Genomic DNA, 6049 nt, shown 5'->3' with positions numbered 1-6049 from the left:
TTTAATTGGGAAGAGTCTTGATGCATACTCCCAGGCCAAATCAGAGCAGCAAGATTAATGACTCAAAAAGAATTCTCAGAGGGAAATGAGTGTGAGAGGATGTGTACAGGTAATTATGCACTATCACTAATGAAGGAAAACCCTAAAGATCGAATAAAGTCAGTTAGTGAAGGGTATAAAAGAAAAAACTGGGAAAAAATATCCAGTGGGAAAAAGACAGCCTCTTCAACAAATGGTTTTGGGAAAACTGGACAGCAACATGCAAAAGAATGAAACTGAACCATTTTTTTCAGCATACACAAAAATAAATTTAAAATGGATTAAAGACCTAAATGTGAGGCAGGAAACCATAAAAATACTAGAAGAGAGGACAGCCAGTAATTTCTCTGACATCCACTGTAGCAACATCCTTCTAGATATGTCTCCTGAGGCCAGGGAAATAAAAGCAAAAATAAACTACTGGGATTACATCAAAATAAAAAGCTTCTGCACAGTGAAGAAGACAACCAATAAAACTAAAAGGCAGGTTACTGAACGGGAAAAGATATTTGCAAATGACATATCTGATAAAGAGTTAGTATGCAAAATACATAAAGAACTTTTATAACTTAACACCCAAAAGCAAATACTATAATTTAAGAATGGGCAGAAGAAATGGACAGACATTTCTCCAAAGAAGACATCCAGATGGCCAAAAAACACATGAAAAAATATTCAACATCACTCATTATCAGGGAAATGCAAATCAAAACCACAATGAGATTATCACCTCACACTGTCAGAATGGCTAAAATCAAAAACACAAGAAACAACAAGTGTTGGCGAGGATGTGGAGAAAAAGGAACCCTCTTGCATTGTTGGTGGGAATGCAAACTGGGAACAGCCACTGTGGAAAACAGCACGGAGGTTCCTCAAAAAATTAAAATAGAACTACTCTCTGATTCATATCCTAGAACTGCTTATTTACCCCCAAACTACAAAAACACTAACTCAAAGGGATACATGCACCCCTATGTTTACAGCAGCATTAGTTACAACAGCCACATTATGGAATCAGCCCCTGTTCATTGATAGATGAGTGGATAAAGACATGATATATATACACAATGGAATGTTATTCAGTCATAAAAAACAATGAAATCTTGCCATTTGCAATGACATAGATGGAGCTAGAGAGCATAATGTTAAGTGAAAAAAGTCAGAGAAAGATAAATACCATATGAGTTCACTCATATGTGGCAGTTAAGAAACACAACAAATGAGCAAAGAAATACAAGAGGAAAAAAAAGAAACAAAAAAAGAGAGACAAGCCAAGAAACAGACTCTTAACTGGAGAGAACAAACTGATGGTTACCAGAGGGGAGGTGGAAGGGGGGATGGGTGAAATAGGTGATGGGGATTAAGGAGGGCACTTGTCATAATGAGTACAGGGTGATGTATGGAAGTGTTGAATCATTATATTGTACACTTGAAACTAATGTAACACTTTATGTTAACTAATTCTGGAATTTAAAAATGTTTTAAATATTTTAAAAAGAGAAAACCCATTTAATTTATCTCTGGAAACATTCTCCTTTGAATACTAGAGAGATAGTTGTATTCCATCCATAAATGTGCAGGAGTCAAAGGAATCCTAAGAAGCACTCTATGTCTTTACAATGAATAATTGAGCTACCCCCATAACAACGTAAAATGTGTTCATTGTTTTTCAACTTTTAGAATCAACACATACAGATCACAGATTTAGTGTCTTCTGTCAGGAAGGTTACAGAAGAGAAAGTGTGTGTTATAAAGTAAAAAAAAATACAAAAGTAAAGGTAATACCTGTGATGCTGAATTGGAATTGTAGGTATCAGTATTAGGTCATGCTTTTAAATATATATCTATAAATATACAAATACATATGTATTTGTAATTATATATTACATATAAATGTTATATTTGTAATGAATATACATATCTTTATATCCCTATATAAATATACACATATGTGCATATAGATATGTATTTTAAAATAAATATATATGCATATGTGCATATGTGTGCATGTATATCTATATGGAAATATATACGGACATAAATTTCTTAGTTATGACCACTGAGAGGACCTAGAAATAATAACACACCAGGAACAAAGAGCAGACTTACCACCCAAACTCGATTTCCAAATATTATTCTCCAAGAATATATGGTTAATTCCAGACCACATGAGGAAAAGCATAGGATGAGCCTGAAACCTTTTTCCATGGCAAAAAAATAGGAAGTCCTCAAAGAATGATGAGAATATATCAAAAGGACAGCTCAAGAGGTTTCCATTAGCTAAAGGTGAGCATTAAAATAATGATAATAGGTGATAATAACTCATATGCTCATAGGTGATCATACACAAAATAAGAATCCATAAATCCAGATTAATATAAACTGATTAACTAATATCTTTTAAGTGGGGATATGACAACCAGAGATAGCAGAAGCTGAGGAGCAGTAAAGGAAAAGGACAGAGTGCCCTGTCTTACAAAATAAAAGCAAGTGATACTGTCTATTAATGATGCAACAAGATATTAAGGTTAATATATTGTTTGAAATTACAGAAATGAGCAAAGGCAGAACTGTGAGTATCATTATATTAGGAATGCTATGATCTGTATTTGTGCCCCCCCCCCCCCAATTCATATGTTGAAATCCTAACCCCCTCCCCCAAATGATAGTAGTGACAGACAGGGCTTTTGGGAGGGACTAGGTCACAAGAGTAGCACCTTCATTAAAGGAACAGTGTTCTTATAACCAAGGCCCCCACAGAGCTCCGTAGCCCCACCCACCATGTGAAGACACAGCAAGAAGGTGCCATCTGTGAACAGAAAGTGGACTCTCAAGATACTAAATCTGCCAGCACCTTGATCTTGGATTTCCCGAGCTCCCGAACTGTGAGGAATAAATTTCTGTTGTTTACTAGCCACCCAGTCTGACGTATTTTGTGTGACAGTCTGAAGGGACTAAGACAAGTCGGGAGAGGAGAAGGACAAGATGCAAACTGTCTAAATCCTTAGGTATTAGGTCAGAAAGTTAATAGGAAAAATAGCAACGTAACCATATTATTTAAAAATACGTACATAATATTTTTAAGCTTAAGAAACTGCAATGATGCAAACGTGTTGCCTTTAAAAATGATTGCTGAGAGCGAGGAGTGAAAAGTTTTGGGACCACTGCATTTTAGTATAAGCCTGAGCATATAGTTTCATCTTTGAGCTTCTGCGTTGATTCCTTTCATGAAAGTTTTAAGAAATGTGGGTATTCAAAAAAAAAAAAAGTGGGTATTCATACATATATCCAAACTCCTACTTCCTTCCCAAGGTCACTATTGTTTAGCATCTTTGGAAGGTCTTAACCATTGTTATAGTTACTTTTCAGCCTTACTAATGGTTGAAATATGAGTGTCATAGGTTTATGGGTTCTTCAAAAAGAATTATGCTGCCTTACACTTGCTCCCAATTTGCCCCATCCAAGCATCAGGTATTACCACAGAGCTCACATGTATTGGGATTTGATAACAAAAAATTAATAACTTGGTAAAATCCCCTTTCATCATTACAATCTTCTGGTTAGAATTGTCTAAAACTTTTCGTTTTCTTACAGTCTTTTTCTATCTTTGATAATTTCAGCAACTTGTTGGAAAAAAATTACTCTGTATTATATTTTTTGTCACTTTGTGTGCTTATTTTTTATTATTTTAATTTTATTTTTTAAATTAACAAAGATTGAAACTGACTTTTTTTTAGATGTATACTTCTGAGTTTTAACACATGAACAGATTAATGTTCCCACCATTGCAATTAGGATATAGAACAGTTCCGTCACCTCAAAATACCCGCCTGCACCACCCATTGGGGCTCATTCTGATGCACTCTTAACCCCTGATTTTCCACCAATATACTTTTGCTTTTGAGAATGTCATATACATGGAATCCACAGTATGTAACCTTTGAGGCTGAATTCTTTTACTTGGCATAATGCCTTTGGAATTCATCCAAGTCGTTTGGTATCAATAATTAACACCTTTCTAGTACTTAGTAGTATTCCAATATATGGATGTACCACGATTTGTTTTTCCTTCATTTGCTGAAGAAGATTTGTGCCGTTTCCAGTTGGACACCAATATGAATACAGTCATTACAGACACCCGTGTACAGGTGAACTTCTGTGGGAACATAAGTCTTCATTTTTCTAGGAAAAATACCTAGGAGTCAGATTGCTATGCCAAACAATGCAGGCACGCTTAGCTGTTTTCCAGAGTGACTGTATCATTTCACACTTCCACAAGCAATGTACAAGAGTTCCAGTTGCTCTACTTCCTTGTCAATGTTTGGTATTGTCAGTATCTTTATTTTACCCATTCGAATAGATGTATACTGATATTGCAGTCTTTCTGCAATGTTTGGTATTCTTCAATGTTTGGTATTGTCAATATCTTTATTTTATCCATTCGAATAGATGTATACTGATATTGCAGTCTTTCTATACTGATGTTAGCTTGTAGGTGTCCCATAGCAAGTTGAAGAAATTTCCTTCTATTCCTAATTTGCTGAGAACTTTTATTATGTACGAATATTGAATACTGAAAAATCCTTTCTTGCATTAATTAATATCATCCCATGATTTTTTCTCCTTAAACTATTAATAAATGGTCTGTACTATTTTTACTTCCAAAACTTCTGACACTAAGTATGTGGGGTTTTTTTCTCACACCAATCAATCCTCCAATGTTCCAGGCACCAACTAGGTGCCCTACAATTCAATTCAGTTCTGACTAACTGTTTGGAGTTAGCACTGGGAACCATGGGTTTAAGGGCTCAGTCTCACAAGTCTGCCATCACTTCAGATGCCATCACAAGTATTGGGTGCCCAGGGTACCCACACTTCTGTTCAATTTGGCTTCAAAGCAGGGGGTTCCCATAATCCCTGCCCTTTCCGGTTCAGTAATTTGTTAGAACAGCTCATCAAACTCAGGAAAGTGCTTTAGTTATTCTTACAGGTTTATTATAAAGGCTGCATTTCAGAAAAGCCGAATGGAAGAGATGCATAGGGCAAGGGATGGGAGAAGAAGGGTGGTGCATGGAGCTTCTATGCCCTCTCCAGGTTCTACCTGTTCCTGGTAGTACCTTAATGTGTTCATCAACTCAGGAGTTCTCTGACCCCTGTCATCACATTATGAAGTCATGATTGATTAAATCATTGCCATTGTTGATTAACTCGATATCTAGCCCCTCTCCCCTCCTTAGAGGTTGGGGGGCAGAGGATACAAGACTAAAAGAGCCAACCTAATCATACCTAGGTCTTTCTGGTAACCAGCTTCCATTCTGATGCTATCTAGGGGCATCCAGCCACCAGTCACCTCATTAGCATACAAAAGATACTCTTCTCACTCCAGAGATTCCAAGGGTTTTAGGAGGGACAAAAACCCAATACATATTTATTATTATACCACAGATGGGTTTCGCTGATTGATTGTCAAATACTAAGCCAACCTTGAATTCATGGAATAAATAAATAAATATTCTTTTATACACTACTGGATTTGATTTGTTAGTATTTTTGGTCATATTTTGCATCTATATTTGTGAGAGATGTTGACCTATTATTTTCTTATATTGTCCTTCTGTTTTTCATATCATGGTAATGCTCACTTCATAACATGAGTTGGGAAGTGTGTCCTCATCTTCAAGAGTTAACGTAGCCTTGGTTTTATTTCTTCTGTATATACCTGATAGAATTTAGCAGTAAAAGTGTCTTGGCCGGAGATTTATTTTTCACAGGTGTTTAATGATGGATTAAGTGGCTTCATAATTATAGAACTATTATGGTTATTTAATTTATCTTAAGAGACTTTTTGGAAATTTTTGGTTTGGGGAAGTTTTTCATTACACCTAGCTTATTGAATTACATACATTGATCTATTTATATTATTCATTTTTTATCCTTTTAATTTCATCAGAGAGTGTAGTAATAGCCTTCTTTCATTCCTTACACTGGTAATTTGTTAAAGTTCAACAGT

Source organism: Herpailurus yagouaroundi, unplaced genomic scaffold, assembly GCF_014898765.1.
Source record: "Herpailurus yagouaroundi ecotype Mexico unplaced genomic scaffold, PumYag 140, whole genome shotgun sequence".
Classification (NCBI taxonomy): domain Eukaryota; kingdom Metazoa; phylum Chordata; class Mammalia; order Carnivora; family Felidae; genus Herpailurus; species Herpailurus yagouaroundi.
The sequence above is the reverse complement of the archived record's forward strand: the minus strand, read 5'-3'. Positions refer to the sequence as shown.